Source organism: Phyllobates terribilis, unplaced genomic scaffold, assembly GCF_046119375.1.
Source record: "Phyllobates terribilis strain yellow unplaced genomic scaffold, ASM4611937v1 Scaffold_5__5_contigs__length_657084704, whole genome shotgun sequence".
NCBI classification, from domain to species: domain Eukaryota; kingdom Metazoa; phylum Chordata; class Amphibia; order Anura; family Dendrobatidae; genus Phyllobates; species Phyllobates terribilis.
Window position 1 is genome coordinate 35,929,147 of NW_027362765.1, and position 27,656 is coordinate 35,956,802.

Genomic DNA, 27,656 nt, shown 5'->3' on the forward strand with positions numbered 1-27,656 from the left:
CAATCATACCCAGTTCTCCCGTATGAGAGCGTGCCTGACTAGAGCATGTCCTATTCTTCAGACAGATTCAACGATTTCCAAGTTTATATCTGAAAAGCCTCAAGTCACAATTAGAAGTTCTAAAAATGTACGTGACCACTTGGTGCACAGTTTTTACCAAGGTGAACCCAAGTTGACATTTTTAGACGGGGCTGGTCCTGTGGCTGGATGCAAGCCGTGTGGCTGCGGTGTCGCATGTCGAAATGTGGAAAGGGTCAATACTTTTTACAACTCGTCTGGTTCCAAAACGTATGATATTCGTAAGCACATTACGTGTACAGTTAGATATGACATATACTTTGCCACATGTCCATGTGGCTTAATATAAGTGGGACTGACCACTCGTCAGTTCAAAGTGAGAATCAGGGAATATGTATTGGGCATTGAGGCTGCGGCTGGGCACTCGGATACATCCATGCTCAGGACCATACCCCGTCACTTTAAGTTGGTTCACAATTGTAATAGTACACTACTTAAGATAAGGGGCATAGATTAATTACAGGTCAATATGAGAGAGGGCAAACTAAGTCAACGCCTGGCCAGGCTAGACTCCAGATGGATTTGGACTTTGGACACAGTGCACCCCAAAGGATTAAATGAACACCTTAGCTTTGTTCCGTTTATTTGATCGCCATATGCAACCATGCACAGGAGACACAGCCAACCCAGATTACAGCCCCAAGATGAAATATACACTCCAATTTAAAGTGTGGATACTCCTAAGATGAATATTGTGCTGATGGGCACCGATTAATGTATATAAGACACAGCGTCCATTGTTAACTTCTGTAAGGGGATCTTTTTTAGTTCTTATATTGCCATAATATATTATGATTGTTTGTTATGTCTAATAAAGGTTATACATTTTTATACACAATCTATTCAAGGACTTTTTGATCGTTTGTCTTTTTCATTAATACTTTTCTCTATGTAGTCTATACTGATACATAAAAATATAACAATCGGAAACATTCAGTGCACATGGAATATTGCTTTTTATTGTTTTTATTTTCAGATAACAGATGTCTATTAGTAACCACATACATTTTTCATTAAAATGTAAGTTCTATATTGCTTTCTCTTACATATTTTTCTTTACTTTGACTATGTCTGTTTTCTTGTACAATTTGTCAATAACACATGGTTTCCCTGTATGTGAGGTTTTTTTTTGTGGTCAAGAAAATATGGATTTTCAAAACCATTTCTCACTTTCTAGTTTAAAAGAAGATGACATTTGTGAGTAAAACATTTCCCACATTCTAAATATCAAGATAGCTTCTCCTCTGCGTGAGTTCTTCTCTGGTGTCTAACAAGATTTGATTTCTCTGAAAAACATATCCCACATTCTGAACATGAAAAAGGTTTCTCCCCTGTGTGAGTCCTTTTATGACTAATAACATGTGATTTGTTTGAAAAACATTTGCCACATTCTGAACATGAATATGGCTTCTCCCCTGTGTGAAATTTCTGGTGCACATTAAGACTTGATTTATCTACAAAACATTTCCCACATTCTGAACAGGAATATGGCTTCTCTCCTGTGTGTCGTCTCTGATGTTTAACAAGACTTGATTTCTCTGTAAAACATTTCTCACATTCTGAACATGAATATGGCCTTTCCCCTGTGTGAATTTTCTGATGTCTGACAAGATGTGGTTTATCTGCAAAACATTTCCCACATTCTAAACATGAAACAGGGTTCTCCCTGGTGTGAATTCTCTCATGAGCAACAAGATTTGATTTCTCTGAAAAACATTTCCCACATTCTGAACATGAATATGGTTTTTCTCCTGTGTGAATTTTCAGGTGTTTAATAAGAGTTGAATTATCTATAAAACAATTTCCACATACTGAACATAAAAATGGCTTCTCCCCTGTGTGAGTTCTCTGATGTCTAACAAGATGATATTTACCTCCAAAACATTTCCCACATTCTGAACATGAAAAAGGCTTCTCCCCTGTGTGACATTTCTGGTGTTGAGCAAGAAAGGATTTATTTGCAAAAGGTTTCCCACATTCTGAACATGGAAATGGCTTCTCTGCTGTGTGAATTCTCTGGTGTTTTAAAAGACTTGATTCATCTACAAAAGATTTCCCACATTCTGAACATGCAAATGGCTTCTCCGTTGCATGAGTTTTCTGATGTGAAACAAGACTTGATTTCTCTATAAAACATTTCCCACATTTTGAACATGCATATGGTTTCTCCCCTGTGTGAATTCTGTGATGTGCTGTAAGATGTGATTTATTTGCAAAACATCTCCCACATTCTGAGCATGAATAAGGCTTCTCTCCTGTGTGAAATCTCTGGTGTGAAACAAGATTTGATTTCTTTATAAAACTTTTCCCACATTCGGAACATGAATATGGTCTCTCCCCTGTGTGAATTCTCTTGTGTCTAACGAAAGTTGATTTATCAGTAAAACATTTCCCACATTCGGAACATGAATATGGCCTCACACCAGTGTGAATTCTCTCATGTCTAAGAAGACCGGATTTATGGTTAAAATATTTTCCACACTCTGAACAACAAAATGTTTTCTCCTCTGTGTGAATTTTTTGATATGTAACAAAAGACGTTTTAAGGGAAAAACTTTTTCCATATTCTAAACATGAAAATGGATCTTTTGCTGTAAAAGCACTTTTATTTTTAACTGCCGTTTTGTGACTTTTATTTCTCGTAATAATCTGTGATGAATCACATGATAGATCTTTGCTGTGAAGGGATGATGGTATATCTGGAGTAATGGCATTCACTTCAGTTATATCTTGTGTGATATCAAGGTCATCTGATTTAGAAATTGCAGATGTCACTTGTCCCTGTGATCTCCTGATACGGTCATCTGCTAAAAATAAAAAAATAAATTTCCTTAAAAATTATATTTTTTAGAATATTTCTATATAAAATATCCATAGCATCAGCAACTTATGTAGCAAAATTCAGTTATTTACCAAGACAAAAACAGTTCACAATCTAAAATTAGACCTCAGAACAGGAACCAGTAGAGCACGATGTTAAACCCTCTTTGTTCGTTCTGCTTGGCAAGAATTGGAATAAAAAGCCACCAAAAATGTTATGTAGCTGAAAATGATACCAATGGGAACTTCTACTCATCCCGCACTTACAAGTGCTTCTCACTAAATTAGAATATAATCAAAAAGTTAATTTATTTCAGTTCTTCAATACAAAAAAGTGAAACTCATATTATATAGAGTGATTACAAACAGAGTGATCTATTTCAAGTGTTTATTTCTGTTAATGTTGATGATTATGGCTTACAGCCAATGAAAACACAAAAGTCATTATCTCAGTAAATTAGAATACTTTATAACACCAGGTTGAAAAATTATTTTAAAATCTGAAATGTTGGCCTACTGAAATGTATGTTCTGTAAATGCACTCAATACTTGGTTGGGGCTCCTTTTGCATCAATTACTGTATCAATGCGGCAATGTGGCATGGAGGCGATCAGCCTGTGGCACTGCTGAGATGTTATGGAAGCCCAGGTTGCTTTGATAGCAGCCTTCAGCTTGTCAGCATTGTTGGGTCTGGTGTCTCTCATCTTCCTCTTGACAATACCCCATAGATTCTCTATGGGGTTAATGTCAGGCGAGTTTGCTGGCCAATCAAGCACAGTGATACAGTTCTTTATAAAACAGTTATTGGTACTTTTGGCAGCGTGGACAGGTGCCAAGTCCTGCTGGAGAAATGAAATTTCGATCTCCAAAAAGTTTGTCGGCAGAGGGAAGCATGAAATGCTCTAAAATTTCCTGGTAGACAACTGCGCTGACTTTGGTCTTGATAAAACACAGTGGAACTACACCAGCAGATGACATGGCGGCTCCCCAAACCATCACTGATTGTGGAAACTTCACACTAGACCTCAAGCAGCTTGGATTGTGTGCCTCTCCACTCTTCCTCCAGACTCTGAGACCTTGATTTCCAAATGAAATGCAAAATTTACTTTCATCTGAAAACACCTTTGACCACTGAGCAACAGTCCAGGTATTTTTCTCCTTGGCCCAGGTAAGACACTTCTGGCATTGTCTATTGGTCATGAGTGGCTTGACACAAGGAATGCGACACTTGTAGCCCATGTATTGGATACGTCTGTGTGTGGTGGCTCTTGAAGCAATGACACCAGCAGCAGTCTACTCCTTGTGAATCCCCCCAAATTTTTGAATGGCCTTTTCTTAACAATCCTTTCAAGGCTGCAGTTATCCTGGTTCCTTGTGCACCTTTTTTTCTACCACACTTTGTCTTCCACTCAACTTACCATTAAATATGCTTGGATACAGACTGTGAACAGCCAGCTTCTTTAGCAATGACCTTTTGTGGCTTACCCTCCTTGTGGTGTGTGTCAATGACTCTCTTCTAGACATCTGTCAAGTCAGCAGTCTTTCCCATGATTGTGGTGCCTACTGAAACAGACTAATGGCCCTTTTTAAACGCTTAGGAAGCCTTTGCAGGTGTTTTTTGTTAATTATTCTAATTTCCTGAGATATTGACTTTTGTGTTTTTATTGGCTATAAGCCATAATCATCAACATTAACAGAAATAAACACTTGTAATAGATCACTCTGTTTGTATTCTAATTTAATGAGAAGCACTTGCACATCTATCATCTATCAATGGATAAATAGAGGGTTTCCATATTACTAGTAGCTAAAAAACTTCTGAAAAGCAACATGGTTTCCATAAAGCAATCCAGCAAAGTCCATGCTCCCAAAGCCAAATGTCCCCCTCACTTCTAATTCTTGCAATATTCCCAAACACTGTTAACATCCACATGCTTGGCATTGCTGTAGAAGTAACCACATAAAATTTACAGTGTGTGTGTGTTCAGGAGAACAAGCTAGGCACTGTATGTTCGACACCAAAATGGCATATTAGCAATTTTTACTCTGGAACATCCACTGCCCTAATTTCCAGAAAGTACCTGAGGGGCTAAAATAGTCATTACTGCTATATATAAACTCCCTGAGGAGTACAATTTACAAAATTGTGGTCACTTTATGGGGCTGTCTACTATTCTGGTGTTCTGGCAGATTAGATGGTCTGTTAGTAGTATTACCCCTAACTTTTTCATTCCACTTTTTGTTAATTCCTGTGAAACACCAACTTCTTTTATGTGCTTTTTGATACTATGAGGAGTGCACTTTTCCAAAGTATAGTCCCCTCAAAGTCACTTCAAAAGTGATTTGATCCCATAAAAACAATCAGTTATTTGTTCACAGTAACTGAAAAGTCAAAATAAAAGGGATATTCTGCGGAGATACTACAGAAATTCATGCTGTCTCAGTCATAAAAGCAACGTTTGGCCAGAAATACTGGACCTGGTCTTGTAGGGACCCTGAAAGCACATTCATCTGCACAGAAGGGAGATTCATCCAATAATATACCAGTATTCTAGGAAGGCAACATCATTACCCTCCGCTTTCTCTTAGGGGTTCAGAATACGAATAATATTTTTCTTCAAGTGATTTTCTACGTTTACACCATACTCTACACAGGTTGTCACTTATCTTTTTAGTTTAGAAATCTGAGCCATTCCAGGGGCCAAGATAGATCCTCCAAGCTATAAACTCTGGCTCAAACAGATCTCATTTCAACAGAAGGACTTACAATGCCCAAAGTGAAGGGAAACATTTTGGGCAGAGGAGCATGCAGTGGTTTAGCAGCAGAATGGTGACCACTTGATTGTGCTACAGCCGGTGACTGAGAAGAATCTGTGACTTCTCAGCATTTAGTGGTTACTACTCACCTGGATAGTCATATGAAGGAATCTCCTCTTCACACTGCTCATCACCCCTCACATATGTCTCTGTAGTATTAATATGGGTCAGATCTTTACCCTGAAATAAATATTGTAAAAGTCACAGACAGCTGGAGAAGTCATATCTATAATCAGCTCTAATCCTGCCATCTCCACCGTTCTCATTACACAAGTATATAACATATAATACTGGTGGATAAAACAAGACTGAAGACAAGACATTCACAGCTGTCTACACATCATAGTGGAGATCTCATGACACCTTCTCTCCATCTACCTGATGATCCTGAGGAACATCGGGATTTTCTTGTTTACAGTCCTGTGGAAGAAGAGGACGGGGACATCTCTCTGGTGTTGTCCTCTTACTGGATAGAACTGGAGGAAACACATACAGGGACTGAATTCATTCTTTACATACAGATAATTATAGGCTGTGTGTATTTAGTCCTATTACCTGGTACTGTAAAGGGCTGGGAAACCTCCATCATGGCGTCCTTGTACAGATCGTTGTGTGCTTCTAAATACTCCCACTCCTCCATGGAGAAATGGAAGGTGATGTCCTGACACCTTATTGGAATCTGACACATACAATAATACCGTAATCACCCCGATCCCTTCATAGCGTTACTGTATAATGTCCCAGCATTCCCAGCAGTGTCACCTCTCCAGTCAGCAGCTCAATCATCTTGTAGGTGAGTTCTAGGATCTTCTGGTCATTGATGTCATCATGTGTCAGGGGGTGAGGTGGAGGCCCCGTGATTGGGCTCAAGGGTCTTCCCCATCCCTCAGACACAGGAGCCTGACAGTGCTCACTAGAGGTCTTCTTCACTACTGTGTAATCCTGGTTATGGAGAGACAAATTAATAAATCACACTACAGACATTTCCAGAGTCCTCACCTCTCCAGTTTTGTCCATCTGTTATTCCTATAGATAAGAATGATGTAATGTGACGTCATCAGAATCTCTTACCTCTCCAGTAAGCTGGAAGAAGATCTCTAGTGTGAGGTGTAATATCCTCTCTGCCATCTTGTCTCTGTTCCTTTCCATGCTTGATGGGTCAATCAGGAAAACTGTCTTATATAGAAGATCTCCACTAAGAGGATCCAATACTGTAGGGACCAGAATGGGGATGAGGCGATGTATCATAAAGAATCCTGTGCAATAATACAATTACTGGAGATAATGAGGGGAAACATATGAGGAGATGGAACATGTAGATTTTTTGCTTTTTAATTTAAGGATGATTATCAATTTTAATACGATTTTCTTTTTTGTGAGGGTGGAACTATGTGTCAGGGCATGGCCAATCAGCAGCCAAAAATTTACTATAATCTACAAAAAGCAGCGTAAATTAGAAAAGAAAATTCCTCTAGCTTAGAGTTGGAGTAGTTTTTTGACCGTGATGACATCTACTTTTCTTTTGAGGGTTGACAGGACTGGTCAGACTGGGTAAGGAGGGATGGAGGTGATTTTCAGGGGAAGCATGGAGCATTAGTGAGAAGTCACAGGGGATCAAATACAGAAAGGGACACACATGAGGGGGTTAAGGCCCATTTCTCCTTTTACACATGGAACAGCACACAAGCTGGGTGCAGGAATGTCTATCAGCCATATCCTCCCTCTCATCACACTTCCTAAAGCTCACTGTGGACAAAACTGAACTCATCGTCTTTCATCCATCTCACCTAACCCCTTTACTTGATCTATCACAATTAATGACATCACGTTTTCCCAAGTACCAGAATTCCGCTGCCTCAGAGTAACCTCCGATCCTCTAAAGACCTCCTTCTCTCCTCATTTACACGCTCCTTACCCAATCACCTCCAAGAGTTCTCCCGAGTACCCCCCCATCCTCTGGAATTCTGCGCCCCAAAATGTCCAATTATCCGCCACATTCGAATCTTTCAGACGGAACTTGAAAACCCATCTCTTCAAGACAGCTTACCACCCGCACTGACCCCCCTACGATCTCACAAACCCCCAACCTACTGTCTCCATCTCCATTGTGTTGTAGAATGTAAGCTCGCAAGGGCAGGGTCCTCTCCTCTCTGTGCCAATCTGTCATTGTTAGTTTGTTCACTGTATTTATATTTGTATTTTGTATGTAACCGCTTGGAACCATACCATGGAATCAATGGTGCTCTAAAACGACATAATATTATTATTATTATTATTAATAACCCTCCTAGACATAGAAAGGTGAAGAGGAACAGTCATGGTTTCATCACTCACTGTGGCCTAGGTGCCCTGTGAGTGACAGCTCAGGCGCCCTATAAGATCTGGAATGTGCTTGACTGTCATTATGTGAGTGACAGCACAGTCATCTAAACTGAGGCTGGGGCGTGATGGGCTGTCAGCATTTTGACTTACAGTCCTGCTGCTCAATATGGCCTAGCCTGCGAGCTTTCCCCAGGTGTTTTCCATCCTGGTTAATTTGCTAGCTATTTAGCTGGGTAGGTATGGACAGGCCATTGTCAGCTATAGCTTTGCTCACTGATGTATGTGCTATTCTTTGTGTCTGATTTACTGATCATGTTGCCAGACCTTGGATTTGTTTTGACTATTCGTGTGCGTTATCTATACCTCCCAACCTGTGAAGAACAGAAAGAGGGATACATCATGCGGTGCGCATAACGGCAAATTTTGGCCACACCCCCATTTACCATTTCTTTCTCCCAGGGCCGGCTCCAGGTTTTTGTGGGTCCTGGGCAAGAGAGTCTCAGTGGGCACTTTTATCACATATCACGATTCATGATGCACAGATACGGCAGATGAATATAGGTATAGTACAAGGCCAAAGATTTCACTTCTTACATTACATGAGTGATATCTATTGTAAATTTACAATAGCTCAGAAACCGGCGAATCCTCGCAGTGCACTGTGCGTGCCTCAGGGGGATTCAAATGTCTGGAGTCACAAAGATTATAGTCCTCCATACAGTATTATGGGCTCCACATAGTGCTCCATACAGTACTATAGGCACCACATAGTGGTCCATACTGTATTATGGGCACCATATAATCCTCCATATAGTATAATGAGCCCCATTTACTGCTCCATGCATAATAATGGACCCATATAATGCTCCATACACAATATTGGGTCCCATATACTGCTCCATACTGAATGATGGACCCCATATAATGCTGCCCCATATATTTATATACACATACATATATAAAATACATACTCCATACAGAATAATGGGCCCCATATATAGCTCCATACAGTACGGGCCCCATATATACAATTTACAGACATTATCAGTCAAATCAGATTAAAGGCATAGTAATCTTAGTGTATGTAAACTTTTGACTTTGCAGTAAGTAATAAAAATGCCATAAAGCATTCTCTCGCTCTCATTATTCTGGCATTTGGCTAATATTTAAAATTATGGTAATCCTAATTGACCTAAAAAGGGAAGGTTTATTCTGATTTCATGTCAGATATCGAGAAAAACATGCATGTGTCTTTTTATATAGTGTATGTAAACTTCTGGTTTCAACTGTACATAGATTATTTACAAGATTTTTGAACCACAGAAAGCTCATAAAAAAAGGTATTTTAATTGTTTTACATATTTTTCACTGCACCCTGAGTATCCCCAAGAACTGCAGTTACAGGGAGAAATCACCGGCAGAGCAGAACTGGGTGTGCAGATAGGACCCAGCAGCTCTGTTCCCCAGGCAGGTGATCATGTGACAGCAGGGCTGATGCTTCTTTCATATCACTGGTGGTGAGAAAATGCTGTGCCTGCAAAAGAGGAGATAATCGTGTCTGCTCCTTAGGGTCAACCCCAGCAGCAGCGCCTGTGTGCTCCGTTCTGGCTGCTTTCTGAGTCCTCGTGTGTGTCTGCTTCTTCACTGCTATGGCTTACCTGCAGGCATACAGGGACTCAGAGAGTAATCACAATGGATAACACAGGAGCTGCTGCAGCTGGAGGTGATTGTTTTTCCTGCTGAAATTACCTCGCTCAATCTCGGAGAACGGAATGATACGGTGAGCTCTCTCTCTGAAAGACGAGAAGTGGAGGCAGAGGGGGCATGGCCTGATACAAGTGGGGGCTTGCTGGCTGGTTCTCACTGCCGGGAGAAGTAAGGTCCCGCCGGGGCTGAGTCTCAAAATCAGGACTGTTCCGCAGTATGCGGGACGGTTGGGAGTTATGCGCTATCCCTTTTGCTCTTAACACTCTCTGACCTCAGGTACCCGACCCCGAACTTGGCTTCTGGCTATCATTTTCTCTTATCCCCATATGTTGATGTACCCCAGATTTGACCCCAGACTGTTACTTGACCACGCCTTTGTGTTGCCACTTTGTACAACGAACCCTCCTGGTATCTGACCTCAGACCTACTGACTACCCTTTCTCATGGCATGTCTGTGATTAGCATCACAATAACAGATTTGACATTTTATTAATCAAGGTGTAGGGGCATGACAAAATGAACAGTATGTTACTGTGAACGCACTTTTAGCACTGAGAAACAGGGGAGAATGTAGCAACTACTTATTTGACATTTTCCTTGCACTTAAACAGCTGTGCTCCAGCTGATAGGGGGTTAATGGAGGCAGTGTCTGTATGACCCAGCATAGCATGGCTCCAGCACACCTCACCTGTTACTAGTTCTTGTCTGCATCTCAAGGCTTCCCAGTGCACAAACAGCTTCTCATAGCCACTCTCCCTGCACAGTTCTCTCTCAGGTTTGAGCTGCTCCACCCAAACAGGGAGCTAAGCAGTTCTCCGCTTCCTCTTACAGCACCCACTCCACCTAAGAGAAGAAGCTACTCTACCAAAAGGCAAGGAGGTGGAGTTAAATCCATTTTTTTCTGTTCAAAGACACATGAGGACTTGTTTTTTTTGCAGGACAAGCTGTACTTTTGAATGACACCATTTATTTTATCACATAGTGTATTGGAAAAAAATCCAACTGTGATGAAATTGTGAAAAAAACGCAATTCTGTCATGTTTTTTTGGGAATTGTTTGTATGATGTACATTTTGTGGTAAAAATGACCTTGCAATATGATTCTCCTCATCAATATGATTACGGCGATATGCAACATGTCCATTTTTTTTATTATTTTAGTGGTGAAAATAAAAATCTGAAGTTTGCAAATAAAATTTTTGAGGGTTGGGTCGCCCATAACATTTTTATTTCTGGCTGATGGAGCTGTGTGATGGCTTATTTTTTCCAGGGCAAAACTCTGTTTTTATTAATACTATTTTGGGATAGATATGATTTTTTGATCACTTGTTACAGACTTTTTTTGTGGAATTGCAGAGACCAAAGAAAAATTTAATTTTCACTATTACTGTTAGCCCCCTTAGGAGACTTGAAGCTGTGATCATCTGATCACCTGTGTTATATACAGCGATGCAGTAGCATCGCTGTATATAGCAAAAATCACGGTTTCCTTCGAAGCCCACCCACAAGCAAGGTTTCAAAGGAGCTCCATAATGACAGACACAGGGGTCATCAGCTGACCCACGGCTGTCATGACCATCCATCCATCCAAATATCACATGTGGTTCATAAATATTGTGCAATTGGATGTTATTGATCTATAAATTACCTGGGAAAAAAATGGAGCCCTTTTTAAAAATGGGCACCACATTAGCTTTGTGCAAGTTGATCGGCACACTACCAGTAACTAAAGAGTCTCTAAAATTATGAACAGGAGCCCAGAAATAACTGAACAGAGTACCTTAAGAACTCTTGGGACTTCCGGCTCAGGTGCGCACATGAACAGAAGCTGGTGATCGCAGCTACATGTCTCCTTCACTCTAAATATCACACAGAACAGTGTGGAAACCTGAGATAAACTATCAGGAGACCTCCCAGAGTGTATGAAGAGATTTCGCACAAGACATTTCTACACGACACGACACACCATTACCTCAGAGAAGCTCCCCATGGACATAGCAAAAGACAAGTGTCAAGGAAATATTGATTTCTTTCATTCCCTGAAGCCCCCTTACCTCTCCCTTCCACCTTTTGTCCCAAGACAAGAGCTAGCAATCGACCACTTATCAGTACAAAAGCTATCTCCGTGTAGATCTCAGCACAAAGCCCAAATTAGCACACTCATGAGTAAGGTCTTGTACATAAACAAAGAAGTGTTACCATCTAATTGACAGACGCAGGGGGTGATTAGATGAAGGATTGTAATAATTTGCATATAACTGTTGAAGCTGCTTCCCGAGCTTCAAAAAGAAAATCTATAGACACGCCGGCACCGATACGAAATATGGAATATTGTAAGTTCCGTACGTTCGATAATAATGGGACCTATATTTTTAGTGGCAAGGTCAGCCAAGGAGAGTTATACTCATTTTTTCATAGCCGAAAATCCCTCCGTGGAGCTGTAGCGCTAAAGCACCAGAATAGCAGACTGCAACGTCACGATGTGTGGTCTCTAAATGAAGGTAAAATCATAATAGAAAATATGGTACCACTTTTGGGCTTCTGGGATCAACCAGCGATAAGTTTTCCCACAAACCAGATTTTTAATACAAACATGAAGGGTGGAGCCGAGCTCACAAGATGTCAGCACAGGGGGGGGGGGGGGTGTGGGCAAGTCTCTCCCGTCAGCATAAAATAGTTTGCTGACGTTGGAGATTCATTCATTGCCAGAGAGGTTTAAGGACTATAAGCAACGGGTCTAATCAAATCGGGTAGCCCCTCCTCAACCTATATTGAATAGTATCTGCGATCTTTACAGAGTAAGTTTCTCCTTTAATCTTTATTATTTTGTGTAACTGCTTATGTATTTTAATGTCTCCTTTGTAAAATCCTTGTATATATTTTTCCTAAACACTGCCTCCCTTTTGGATTAAATATAAAATTTAATAGTTCTGTTTCTTTTGTACTGTAATCGTTCCCGCCCCTGAAGCCATATGCTACCAGAACGCAGGCGGCCGCCCAGCCCTGTATTATATTACAAAGCTGGACGGTGTTGGTACGGAATAATATTAATAATTGGGCTATCGTAAAGCTGACAGTGACCTATGGAGGGCATAAACACATATTCCATGCATTGGAATCCGGACGTGTGATGCCATATGCTCACTGGTCGCTTGCCGATACCTAAGTAGAGAGTAGTCTGGATCATGTGCTCGCGATTCCGGACGAAATCCATGACATAGTGACGTCACGGTGAAATATTGCGTGATCTCCCCGATGTCGCTGTGGAAACCTAACAGCAAGAAAAAAAAACGCTAAATGTTCACAGCCCATATCAGATACACAGGAGCAAGAAGAAGCAGGAGTGGGGGAGGTATGAGTAACTAATTTAAATGTTTCTTGCAAAACATTAACAGCTGAAGTTCCCAAATTGCTTGCTCCAGAGATAATACAGTCTCTGGAATCCACAGTCACCATTACACTGAAGCAGATGCAGGGTGATATATCACATCAAAGTGAGAGACTTGATAAAGCTGAAGATAGAATCAGTAATTTGGAGGATGAACTGGAGAGAGCCTATACAGATCTTCAAAAAGCCAATAAACTAGCTCACCAACTGATTGATAAAGTCGACGACCTGGAAAATAGGTCTCGGAGAAACCATCTGAGAATCATTGACCTTCCAGAATCCATTACTCCCAGCCAGCTCATATTGATGCACAGTTAAAAGTGGAGAGGGCTCACAGAATAGGTCTGCCGCGTCAGCCAGTGCAGGGATCTACCTCAAACAAGCCCAGACCAGTTATAGTGAAATATCTGGACTATACAGACAAAGCTAACATCCTGCAGATACACAAAATCCTCACTACCTTTGAGATTAAAAGGACATAAAGTGTTAATCTTTGGAGATTACTCGGTGGAAGTTGCAAAAAGAAGACGGGCATTCAGTGGAATCTGTACTGAAATGGTAAAAAAGAAAATCCGCTTTTCACTACAATTCCCAGCGGTCCTCAAAGTATTTTCATTGCACTGGAATTCATGAAAAATATGGAGGGCTATTGTAGCACCCTGAGGACTCGGCTGCTACAGGGGTATTACACCTCAAGCCAGAGGTGTGGTATTCCACTCCCGGGTAAGGATGGAGTGTGGAACTGAGCTCAGTAAGCTGCATACACTACATACATCCCATTTCCGGGGGACAGAACGACGGTACTCCCACCAGTTTATGTGCAGGTACGACAGTGTCTGTCCCTGGCTGGAGTGGGAGGGGGGTGGAACATCCCAGTAGTGTAGGGGCAGATAGGGGGAGCAGTCTGGGTAAGGCTAGGAGCTCATTGGGTGCTGGTCACCTGAGCTCACACATAGAGGGAGTATATAAGGTGGGCACCATCTTAGAACAGGGTCTTTGTAGAGTCAGAGGAGCAGAGCAGAGAAGCTCAGCCAGGAGGACTGACAGGGAGCTGTGGCTCCGGCTGGGCCCAGCTCCAAGGCCAAGTCTGCAGAGAGAGAGGAGAAAAGAAGGACCCAGAGAGGGGTAGAAGAAAGAACCCCAAGATCCCAGAATAAGGACAAAAGGGTGAAGGGTTGGCGCACAAGGGTACCGGATCCCAAGCTGGCAGAGGCCAAAGCACACCTTAGCCAGGAACCGGAGGTCGTGGACAGGATCTGCCCCGACCCTCACCAAATCCACTAGAAAGGCACACCAAGCATAGGGTCAGGGGACCCAGAAGGGGTCCAACCAACAAGAGACCCGAGGGAGCCGGACATAAGTGGATCCCTGGTGGGAATGGCCAGTAGAAAGGGAAGTCAGAAAGGAGCTCAGGACCACGCTCCAGAATTGCTTGGGGGTTGGCCGAGTCCAGGACCTGGTGGACGCAGCACGGCTCGGGTGGTCACTCAAGGCCAGAGTGACCAAGAGAACACCAGTAAGTAAAAACCCTGAACTGCATCTCCTGACTCTGAATCTTCTTTCTGCATCATCACAACCCCCATCATCTACACCTGCTGCCCTGAGGTCATACCCCTCCCGTTGGGGGTTATACCATCACTGCTGCACATATACCACCGGCCTCAGTGGACTGCTCTGCAGCGGCGGCTTCAAAGCCGCACTCAACGGGTGGCGTAGTCGACAATCAAGTTAACATCTGCTGCCTTAGACTGCCACTTAGTTTGACACCCTGGGCACGGACCGGGTCACCGCCACAAGGACTACTACCCCCATCGAGATCCGGCTCCGGGTATCCCCTACAGCACTGGCCCAGGGGGCGCGTCACTATCACAAAAAAAAACAGAACAAGAGACAATTACCAAGCTGACTGAACACCAAGTGGGGGGTTTTCTTGCTGGTCTGGTAACTTTAAGCCAGGGGCATGAGGTCTGATATACAGCTCTGGCAAAAATTAAGAGATCACTGCAAAATTTTCATTTTCTCAGATTTTTCTCTTTCTAGGTATATTTTTGAGTAAAATGTACTGTTACGCTCAAGCCCGGACTGTTTGGCGTGAGTGTGGTCCCACTGGGCCACGAACCGAGGAGAGCCTGGAGGGGCGTGACTAGGGACCTCGCCAGATCCGACCACAGACGCACGGCGGCTTAATAGACTCCGTGGGCCGAGGAGGGGCGTGGGAGGTGACCCAGGTGCTACTCCAGGTCAGACCCCGGTCACACAGCTGTTGACCCACACCGGGGAATGCAGGAACGGGCAGGTGTGGCTGGTATGCAGACAGGCGGGTACTGGCAGGCACGGCTGGTATTTAGACAGGTGGGTACTGGCAGGCGTGGCTGGTATACAGACAGGCGGGTACTGGCAGGTAGGTAAACAGGCTGGATAGGGACCAGTACAGACTGGGATACAAGAACAGAGCTGCAGGTGCGGAGGGGAAGAGGAGCAGGGCAGAGCCGCAGGTGCGGAGGGGAAGTGGAGCAGGGCAGAGCCACAGGTGCGGAGGGGAAGCGGAGCAGGCCAGAGCAGAGAAGCCTCCACTTGCCACGGAGACAGTCACAGTCATCTGAGGAGAGGAAACAATAACGCCAAGTGCAGCCTCTCCTACAGGCCCAATGTCTTGGGACTCTCCAACCTTCGCTCGACAAAGACAGTCAGGGTGTTCCAAACAACCGCAGCGGGTCCGCAATCCAATTTTAGAGTTCCGGCCTCTGATTGTCTGAAGAACATGGTCAACCTTCATGGATTCTCCGCGGGTAGCTGCCTCTACAGGCTGGGGAACATGAGGTCTTTGGGAGGACAGGACCTGACGTGACTGTTTATCTCTATGCCTTGCTTGTCTGGACTGCCTCTTGATGTTGGGAAGGGAAGTATTCTGCGGAGCTATGTCATGCTCTGTGGATTCTGCGTGGGCAGCAGCCTCTTTAGGCTGGTGAACTGGTGGGCTATCTACACGCATCACCCATCTGGACTGCTCCAGGATATTGGGAAGAGAAGCTTTAGCAGAAGATTCAGGGTTAGGGTCATCGAAGACCATTAGAAAGGTCACTAGGAAGGCGTGCAGGTCAGAGACGATAGGATCCCTTGCTTCCCATAGGGGGGTGACCCAATTTAAGGCATCATCTGCTAGGTAGGACATCAGAAATGCCACGTTAACCTGATCGGTGGGAAAACACACTGTGAGCAGAATTATTAGGAAAGTTGTATTTTAGAGGATTATTTTTATTATTGATCAACAATTATGTTCTCAACCAACCCAAAAGACTCAAATATCCAAGCTTAATATATTTGGAAGTTGGACTGGGTTTTTTTTTAGATTTGGCTATCTTAGGAGGATATCTGTTTGTGCAGGTAACTATTACTGTGCAGAATTATTAGGCAACTTAATAAAAACCAAATATAATTCCATCTCACTTGTTTATTTTCACCAGGTAAACCAATATCAGTGCACAAAATTTAGAAATAAACATTTCTGACATACAAAAACAAAAAAAATTAGTGATCAATATAGCCACATTTCTTTATGATGACACTCAACAGCCTTCCATCCATAGATTCTGTCAGTTGCTTGATCTGTTTTCGATCAACATTGCGTGCAGCAGCCACCACAGCCTCCCAGACACTGTTCCGAGAGGTGTACTGTTTTCCCTCCCTGTAGAGCTCACATTTTATGATGGACCACAGGTTCTCTATGGGGTTCAGATCAGGTGAACAAGGGGCCATGTCATTATTTTTTCTTCCTTTAGACCTTCACTGGCCAGCCACGCTGTGGAGTAGTTGGATGCATGTGATGGAGCATGGTCCTGCATGAAAATCATGTTTTTATTGAACGATACTGACTTTTTCCTGTACCACTGCTTGAAGAAGTTGTCTTCCAGAAACTGGCAGTAGGTCTGGGAGTTGAGCTTCACTCCATCCTCAACCCGAAAAGGTCCCACAAGTTCATCTTTGATGATACCAGCCCATACCAGTACCCCACCTCCACACCTTGCTGGCGTCTGAGTCGGAGTGCAGCTCTCTGCCCTTTACTGATCCAGCCTCTGGCCCATCAAGAGTCACTCTCATTTCATTAGTCCATAAAACCTTTGAAAAATCAGTCCTAAGATATTTCTTGGCCCATTCTTAACGTTTTTTCTTATGTTACTTGTTCAAAGGTGGTTGTTTTTCAGCCTTCCTTACCTTGGCCATGTCCCTGGGTATCGCACACCTTGTGCTTTTTGATACTCCAGTAATGTTGCAGCTCTGAAATATGGCAAAACTGGTGGCGAATGGCATCTTGACGCTTGATTTTCCTCAATTCATGGGCAGTTATTTTGCGCCTTTTTTGGCCAACACGCTTCTTGTGACCCTGTTGGCTATTTGCCATGAAAAGCTTGATTGTTCCGTGATCACGCGTCAAAAGTTTGGAAATTTCAAGACTGCTGCATCCCTCTGCAAGACATCTCACAATTTTGGAATTTCCGTGCCCATCAAATCTCTCTTCTGACCCATTTTGCTAAAGGAAAGGAAGTTGCCTAATAATTAAGCACACCTTATATAGGGTGTTGATGTGATTAGTCAACACCCCTCCTCATTACAGAGATGCACATCACCAGCTTTACTTAATTGGTAGTTGGCTCTCAAGCCTATGCAGCTTGGAGTAGGACAACATGTATAAAAAGTATCATGTGATCAAAATACTCATTTGCCTAATAATTCTGCACACAGTGTAGTTCACGCATTGCGCCACAAACGCACGGCTTTGTTTTGGATCCCCATAGTACACTGGTGGATCCGCGGGAATGAATGCGGATAGCTCCATTTGGGCTGGTGCGTTAATCGCCTGGACCTCAGCTTGGGAATTTTTTTCTTGGTGTACGTATTCGCAGACAAGGATTGAAATGTCTCCAATAGCGAAGGACCGTGGGACTCAACGGGGACCATGGCCTGAGCAAACTGTTACGCTCACGCCCGGACTGTTTGGCGTGAGTGTGGTTAGTGGCAGGGCCCCCCCAAGGAAATGATCGGCGGGACTGTCCCGATTTGAGGGCTCAGTCCCGCGTCCCGTCACGGCTCAGCTGTGCGACCACTGCAGTTAGGGCGCGTTTATTGACAGAGCCATGACGCCCCGCCTCCCAGATGACAAAGCCATGCTGCTACACTGCCCGCCGAAGAAGAGCATGAGGGCCCCACATAGTACTCCATGCAGGAGAGTGGGCCCCACATAGTCCTCCATGCAGGAGAGTGGGCCCCACATAGTCCTCCATGCAGGAGAGTGGGCCCCACATAATAATCATTTTTATTTTTATAGCGCCAACATATTCCGTAGCACTTTACAAATTTTAGGGGGGACTTATACAAACAATACAGAATAAACATATCTCATATCGAAAGGAGTAAGGGCCCTGCTCGCAAGCTTACAGTCTATGAGGAAATGGGGGAGACACAAAAGGTAGAATGAATATATATTGCATAATGCAGCCTTGATATACTATATAGTATAAATAATACATGGACTGGTTGCCTGCCAGTATGTGTGCAGTCCTGACCGAGGCTATTATGTGCATCGTTGGTATGAACCTGAAATTGAAGAAGATTTTAATATGGGGGAAAACTGGGACGGACAGATAGTGTGTGGAGGCGATACGCCAGTTTAAAGAAATGGGTTTTTAGGGTCTGCTTAAAACTGTGGGTATTGGGAATTAATCGAACTGTCCTGGGTAGAGCATTCGAAAGAATTGGCGCAGCACGCGAGAAATCTTGGAGACGGGAGTGGGAAGTTCGGATTATGGAGGATTTTAGTTTTAAGTCACTGGCAGAACGGAGGGTACGTGTAGGGTTGTAGACTGAGACAAGGGAGGAGATGTAGGGGGGTACGGAAGCATGGAGCGCTTTGTGGGTAAGCGTGATAAGTTTAAATTGAAGTCTATATTGGATGGGTAACCAATGCAATGACTGGCACAGGGAAGAGGCATCGGAGTAGCGGTTGGCGAGGAATATGATCCTGGCTGCTGTGTTAAGGATGGATTGGAGAAGGGAGAGTTTACTAAGAGGGAGTCCGATAAGTAGAGCGTTGCAGTAGTCCAGACGAGAATGAATAAGAGCTACAGTAAGAGTTTTTGCCGAGTCAAAGGTGAGAAAAGTCCTGATTCTTGAGATGTTTTTGAGGTGTAGATGACATGAACGAGCGAGTGATTTGATGTGAGGAGTGAAGGAAAGATCTGAGTCAAAAATTACCCCAAGACAGCGGGCTTGTTGCTGGGGAGTAATGGTTGAGCCACAAACGGAAATGGCAATATCGGGCACAGGTAGGTTAGTGGAGGGAGGAAATATGAGTAGTTCAGTTTTTGACAGATTCAGTTTTAGGCAGAGGGAGGACATAATGTTAGACACAGCAGAAAGACAATCACTGGTCTTTTGTAGTAATGCAGGGGTGATGTCCGGAGCAGAGGTGTATAATTGGGTGTCATCAGCATAGAGATGGTACTGAAAACCGAATCTGCTGATTGTTTGTCCAATGGGAGCGGTGTATAAGGAGAAAAGAAGGGGGCCTAGGACTGATCCTTGAGGAACCCAGACAGTAAGGGGAAGGAGAGAGGAGGAGGAGCCGGCGAAAGACACAGAGAAGGAGCAGTCAGAGAGATAGGAGGAGAACCAGGAGAGAACAGTGTCCTTGAGGCCAATAGTGCAGAGCATAGTGAGGAGGAGCTGGTGATCCACAGTGTCGAACGCTGCAGAGAGATCCAGGAGAATCAGCAGGGAATAGTGACCATTAGATTTAGCTGTTAGTAGATCATTAGAGACTTTAGTGAGGGCAGTTTCAGTAGAATGTAAAGAACGGAAACCAGATTGTAAAGGGTCAAGAAGAGAGTTGTCTGAGAGATAGCGGATTAGACGGGAATGGACCAGGCGTTCCAGGAGTTTAGAGATAAAGGGAAGATTGGAAACAGGTCTGTAGTTGGCCGTGCAGTTCTGGTCAAGGGATGTTTTTTTAACCACTTCGCGCCAGAGCCTGTTTTTGCCTTCGTGACCGGGCCAATTTTTTCAATTCTGACCACTGTCACTTTATGAAGTAATTACTCTGGAACGCTTCAACGGATTCCCCTGATTCTGAGATTGTTTTTTCGTGACATATTGTACTTCATGATAGAGGTAAAATTTCTTCGATATCACTTGCGTTTATTTGTGAAAAAATCGGAAATTTGGCGAAAATTTTGAAAATTTTGCAATTTTCAAACTTTGAATTTTCATGCCCTTAAATCAGAGAGATATGTCACACAAAATAGTTAATAAATAACATTTCCGACATGTCTACTTTACATCAGCACAATTTTGGAACCCAAATTTTTTTTTTGTTAGGGAGCTATAAGGGTTAAAAGGTGATCAGCGATTTCTCATTTTTCCAACAAAATTTACAAAAACATTTTTTTTAGGGACCACATCATATTTGAAGTCACTTTGAGGGGTCTTTATGACAGAAAATACCCAAAAGTGACACCATTCTAAAAACTGCACCCCTCAAGGTGCTCAAAACCACATTCAAGAACTTTATTAACCCTTCAGGTGCTTCACAGGAATTTTTGGAATGTGGAAGAAAAAAATGAACATTTAACTTTTTTCACAAAAATGTTACTTTAGACCCAATTTTTTTTATTTTCGCAGGGGTAACAGGAAAAAATGGACCCCAAATTTTTTTGTGCAATTTCTCTTGAGCGCGCTGATACCCCATATGTGAGGGAAGACCACTGTTTGTGTGCACTGTAGGGTTCGGAAGGGAAGGAGCGCCATTAAACTTTTTGAATGTAAAATTTGTTTGAATAATTAGCAGACGCCATGTTGCATTTGGAGAGCCCCTGATGTGCCTAAACAGTGGAAACCCCCCACAAGTGACACCATTTTGGAAACTACACCACTTAGGGAACTTATCTAGATGAGTGGTGAGCACCTTGAACCCCAAGGTGCTTCACAGAAGTTTATAACATTGAGCTGTAAAAATAAAATTTTCCCATTTTTCTCACAAAAAATGTTTTTCATCCCCTAATTTTGCATTATCATAAGGATAACAGGAGAAATTGCACCATTAAATTTGCTGTGCAATTTCTCCTGAGTATGCCGATACCCCATATGTGGGGGAAAACCACTATTTGGGTACACTGCAGGGCTCGGAAGGGAAGGAGCGCTATTTGACTTTTTGAATGTCAAATTTGTTTGAATAATTAGCGGACGCCATGTCACATTTGGGGAGCCCCTAATGTGCCTAAACAGTGGAAACCCCCCACAAGTGACACCATTTTGTAAACTAGACCCCTTAGGGAACTTATCTAGAAGTGTGGTGAGCACATTGGGAGACATAATAAACAAATCAGTAGCAGGTGAAGAATTGGTTTTATTTATTTTTTACGCCATTCCTCGTGCGGTATAAGTGATTAGACGACTTTATTCTTCGGGTCGGTGCGATTACAGCGCTACCAGATTTATATCGGGTTTTCATGACTGACAGCTGTAACACACTAAAAGATGCTTTTTTTTGCAAAATCTAGTTTTTGCATCGACATATTTTGAGAGCTATAATTTTTCCATATTTCGGCCAACAGAGTCATGTGATGGCTTGTTTTTTGCGGGACGAGTTGACATTTTTATTGGTACCATTTTTGGGTACGTGACATTTTTTGATCGCTTTCTATTCCGTTTTTTGGGAGGTAAAATTAACAAAAACCAACAATTCAGGAATTGTTTTTTGAGTTTTTTTTTTATGCCGTTCTGCGTGTGGTAAAAGTGATAAGGCAGTATTATTCTTCGGGTCAGTACGTTTACAGTGATACTACACTTACTGTATAGTTTTTTATGTTTTGGCGCTTTTACACAATAAAACAATTTTATAGAAAAAATATTTTTTTGCATTGCTTTATTCTGAGAGGTATAACTTTTATATTTTTCGGCTGATGGAGCAGTATGGCGGCTTGTTTTTTGCGGAACAAGATGACGTTTTCAGCGGTACCATTTTTTTTTCCATTTTGCTTTTTCATCGCATTTTTTTCCACTTTTTGTTTGGCGATATGAGGAAAAAGCATAGTTTTTTGCTCCGTTTTTTATTTATTTTTATTACGGTGTGCACAGAAGGAGTTAATTAGTGTGACAGTTTCATAGCTCGGGTTGTTTCGGACGCGGCGATACCAAATATGTGTACTTTTTTTTTTATTATTATTTATTTTGTGATTTTTTTAACAGTTTCAAAACTTTTTTTTACATTTTTACTTAGTCCCTGTATGAGACATTAATTTTTATTTTTCTGATCACTGATCTCATGTAATGTAATAGACATGTATTACATTACATGAGATCTTTGCTGACTGTTTCATAGTCAGTGTCTCCTGCCAGGCTTTTGCTGCAGGCTGAGCCTGGCAAGACACCATATATGGCAGATCTGGAGGCGGTCATGTGACCTCCAGCTGCCATAGCAATGCCAGGTCCTGGAAGGTATCAGGGGTCTTCGGAGAGGTAAGTATACGACCCCCTCTCCTCCTGCTGTCTTCTATATGCCGCGATCACTATAGATCGCGGAATATAGAAGACAGCAAAGGGTTAACATCACTGGGACCTGATCCAATCAGGACCCTGGGGGTCCTGAGCGCTGCGGGACCACCCACCATTTTTAAACGTCCGCACTGCACAGAGCCCAGGCAGCGCGGACGTTTATCTACAGTGGGCGGTCGGGAAGCGGTTAAGCAATGGATGTATGCTGGCGTGTTTAAAAGAAGAGGGAAAGATACCAGATGAGAGGGAGAGGTTGAAAATTTTAGTTAGGTGAGTGGTGATAGCTGGAGCAAGGGACTGAAGGAGATATGAGGGAATAGGGTCACTGGTGCAGGTGGTAGGGTGAGAAGATGCAAGGAGCCTGATCACTTCATCTTCCGTGACTGGTTCGAAATCAGAAAGTGAGCAAAATACAATGTGTTGGGGGAGAGCATGCATAACGTTTGGGGATTGGGAGAAAATTTCATGTCGGATATGGTCAATTTTTTCTTTGAAATAATTGGCCAGATAGTCCGCGCTGAGGTCGGTGATCGGGGCCTGTGCTGTTTCATTGAGGAGAGAATGAAATGTGTCAAAGAGTCGTTTAGGATTATTGGAAAGTGAGATTATGAGGTTGTTAAAGTAGGTTTGTTTGGAGAGGTGAAGCGCAGAGTTATATGTTTTCAGCATAAATTTATAATGGAGGAAATCTTCGGGCAGATTAGATTTTCTCCACTGCCTTTCAGCGCACCTGGAACACACCGCTGGAGAAGATGTGTTTGAGGCGTGTGCCAGGGTTGTCGCCGTCTATGCTGAATTGTTCTTTGTGTAGGAGGTGTGGCTTCATCCAGGGCACATAGCATTATTTCGTTATAATGCTTCAATGCAGAGTCGGGACATGAGAGGGAGGAGATTGGGGCCAATGATGATTGCAACTTTTTCATAAATTTCTGGGTGTTAATGGCGCATATATTTCTAGCAGTGTGGAAAGTAGGGAGGTCTTGAGTAGAGTCACAGTTCTTGACAGAGAATGAAAGAAGATTATGGTCAGACAGTGGAAGGGGAGAGTTAGTAAAGTCATGTACTGAGCAAAGCCAGGAGAAGATCAGGTCCAATGTGTTCGGGTCCTCATGTGTAGGAGAATTAGCAAGCTGTGAAAGGCCGAAGGAGGAGGTTAGTGATAAAAGTTGAGAGGCAGATGGGGAAAGAGGATCGCCAATTGGGATGTTAAAATCTCCCATGATTATCGTGGGGATGTCGCAGGATAGAAAATTTGGAAGCCAGGCAGCAAAGTGATCCAGGAACTGATGGGAGGGACCTGGAGGGTGATAGACAACCGCCACTAGCAGGAAGAAGGGCCGGTAGAGTCTGACTGTGTGGGCCTCAAAAGAAGGGAAGATAAGGGAGGGCACTGGGGGGATAACCTGAAAAGTACATTTTGTTGAAAGAAGCAGACCAACACCTCCACCTGATCTGTTGTCAGGTCTCTTAGTATGAGAGAAGTGTAGGCCACAATAGGAGAGAGCTGCAGCGGCGGTGGTGTCCGACTGCTGGATCCAGGTTTCAGTGATAGCCAGAAGGTTGAGGGAATTAGAGAGGAAAAAGTCATGGATGTAAGAGAGTTTATTACATGCTAGTCCTCCGCGCGGGACAGTGGGCCCCCCCATAGTCCTCCGCGCGGGACAGTGGGCCCCCCCATAGTCCTCCGCGCGGGACAGTGGGGCCCCCCATAGTCCTCCGCGCGGGACAGTGGGGCCCCCCATAGTCCTCCGCGTGGGACAGTGGGGCCCCCCATAGTCCTCCGCGCGGGACAGTGGGGCCCCCCATAGTCCTCCGCGCGGGACAGTGGGGCCCCCCATAGTCCTCCGCGCGGGACAGTGGGGCCCCCCATAGTCCTCCGCGCGGGACAGTGGGGCCCCCCATAGTCCTCCGCGTGGGACAGTGGGGCCCCCCATAGTCCTCCGTGCAGGAGAGTGGGCCCCCCCCATAGTCCTCCGTGCAGGAGAGTGGGCCTCCCCATAGTCCTCCGTGCAGGAGAGTGGGCCCCCCCATAGTCCTCCGTGCAGGAGAGCGGGCCCCCCCATAGTCCTCCGTGCAGGAGAGCGGGCCCCCCCATAGTCCTCCGTGCAGGAGAGCGGGCCCCCCCATAGTCCTCCGTGCAGGAGAGCGGGCCCCCCCCATAGTCCTCCGTGCAGGAGAGCGGGCCCCCCCATAGTCCTCCGTGCAGGAGAGCGGGCCCCCCCATAGTCCTCCGTGCAGGAGAGCGGGCCCCCCCATAGTCCTCCGTGCAGGAGAGCGGGCCCCCCCATAGTCCTCCGTGCAGGAGAGCGGGCCCCCCCATAGTCCTCCGTGCAGGAGAGCGGGCCCCCCCATAGTCCTCCGTGCAGGAGAGCGGGCCCCCCCCATAGTCCTCCGTGCAGGAGAGCGGGCCCCCCCATAGTCCTCCGTGCAGGAGAGCGGGCCCCCCCATAGTCCTCCGTGCAGGAGAGCGGGCCCCCCCATAGTCCTCCGTGCAGGAGAGCGGGCCCCCCCATAGTCCTCCGTGCAGGAGAGCGGGCCCCCCCATAGTCCTCCGTGCAGGAGAGCGGGCCCCCCCATAGTCCTCCGTGCAGGAGAGCGGGCCCCCCCATAGTCCTCCGTGCAGGAGAGCGGGCCCCCCCATAGTCCTCCGTGCAGGAGTGGGCCCCCCCATAGTCCTCCGTGCAGGAGAGTGGGCCCCCCCCATAGTCCTCCGTGCAGGAGTGGGCCCCCCCATAGTCCTCCATGCAGGAGAGTGGGCCCCACATAGTCCTCCATACAGGATAGTGGGCCCCACATAGTCCTCCATACAGGATAGTGGGCCCCACATAGTCCTCCATACAGGATAATGGGCCCCACATAGTCCTCCATACAGGATAGTGGGCCCCACATAGTCCTCCATAAAGGATAATGGGCCCCACATAGTCCTGCATGTTACAGCTAGGACCTGCCACTCCCCCCGCGATTGTTAACCTGTTAAACGCCAACGTCAAACTCTGAAAGCCTCATTTAACATGTGTCGGCAGGGGGGCACGTCCTTCTAAGCACCCATCGGCACACCCATGACGTGATCACGGGTCACCAATGGGTTGCTATGAGAGCAGGGGGTCTACTGAAGACCTCCATGTTTGTCATTACGGAGCTCTTTTGAAACCCTGCCTGTAGCCGGGCTTCAATGGAGACCGTGATTTTCACTATATACAGCAATGCTGTGGCAGCGCTGTATATACTAGTACAAGTGATCGGAGTTTTGAAAAATCCAGTTCTCTTCACTGCAGTATTATTTCCTCCAATATATAAAGTAATGACAGTCTGTACTGCATGATAACTCATAGGCCACGATAAGCACATACAAATATGACTTATCAACTGCATGACTGCTTTGTGTTATATTCAGTTGTTAAATGTAGAACTTAAATGTATTGTTTAGATTTGATTGTTAGATTTATTACCGGGTTAGAACACAACTATCTACATAAAACTTTGTTGCGGTATGTGAGGGGAGGGGGGGGGCCCGGAAAAATTTCCTGCACAGGGGCCTCTGCAGGCTGTGTCCGCCCCTGCGCACCAGTACTTATATCCTGGAGAGGCACCTTTCCCAAAGGGAAGGATATTATTTGGAGATTTCTGACTTTTTTAACCAGAGATGAAAACTTTCATTAACAGTTGAAGGAATAGTGGATGGAATATAACTTAGACAATAAAAAACATATAGAAAACCCTCATCTCTTCTGGGACACAGCAAAAGTGGTAATTAGGGGGGTCGCATCATGGGGTATATATCTATTAAGACTAAAACTACATTAGCCTACAATACAGCAAGTGAAGAGCTAAGGGGCCTATACAGTACTTAACTGACCCCAACTGAGAAAATAGGAATAAATGGATCAAAGCTAAAGCAGAATTTGATCTTTGGCTGGACAGAATGGAAAGAATAGGGGGGAACTAAAAAACGTCGGAAATTTTTAAATATGGTAATAAAGCTGGCTCATTATTGGCTCGCCTGGCGAAAGTCCGAACACCCATGACATTTATAGGTAGCTTGATTGATCACAAAGGTAAGCCGCAAACAGACCCAAAACTGATAAATGACATCTTGCATAAATACTATGAGGCTGTGTGCCCACGATACGTTAAGCATTTCCGCAGTGGCAATTCTGCCGCGGAAACGCTTAAAAAACGCTTGGTAGAAGGTCAGCAATGTTCCCCAATGATAATCAGCATGTGTTGTACACATGCTGCGTAAATTTCCGCTGCGAATTATCATTGTGGAAAAATCCGCAGCACTACCATTAATTTTGCGTAATCACAGCGTTTTCGCCGCCATTGACTTGCACTGAATTGCATAATATCTGTATCACTACATGTGCACATGCGGATATTAAGCGATTCAATGTGCGGATGGTAACCGGGTCGGGAGAAGAGGAGACTCTCCTCCAGACCCGGGTACCATAGTTCCTGTAAACAAAAACAATTTAAAACAAAAAATAAACATTATACTCACCTTCCGATGGCCCTCGGTCTCCTTAGCGATGAGTCCTGGCTCCCCGGTGGCTCGCGATGGTCTAAAAGGACCTTCCATGACGTCATTGAATCATGTGACAGGACACACGACTGCTGATGTCGGCGGTCACGTGACCTGTCACATGACTCAGTGACGTCACGGAAGGTCCTTTTAGACCACCGCGAGACACTCAACACACCGGACGCACCGGAGAAGGAGACCGAGGGCCATCAGAAGGTGAGTATAATGTTTATTTTTTATTTCTTACCATTCTTTTTAACTATTAACTTGGTTACACTATATAAATCCATGCCGGTTGCTTGGATTAATATAGTGTGACCAAGTTGTCAAGCACTTTTCCAACTGATGCTAAAATCGCTTGGAAAAGCGCTTGACAACCCGCATGCGAAATCGCATGTGAAAAACGCAGGACATACGCTTGTCCCTGGCAGAAAAACGCATGTAAAATCAGCATGCG

The 27,656-nt window shown here is 44.4% G+C and overlaps 1 protein-coding gene and 1 pseudogene across 1 annotated transcript in view; both read right to left on the reverse strand.

The window, feature by feature from the left end:
* Window positions 1–27,656, reverse strand: part of LOC141270645 (uncharacterized) — a 327,734-nt gene that overhangs the window by 83,161 nt on the left and 216,917 nt on the right. The gene's annotated exons all lie outside the window — the stretch shown is intronic.
* LOC141270784 (uncharacterized) overlaps window positions 1–27,656 on the reverse strand; it is a 116,657-nt pseudogene that overhangs the window by 38,109 nt on the left and 50,892 nt on the right.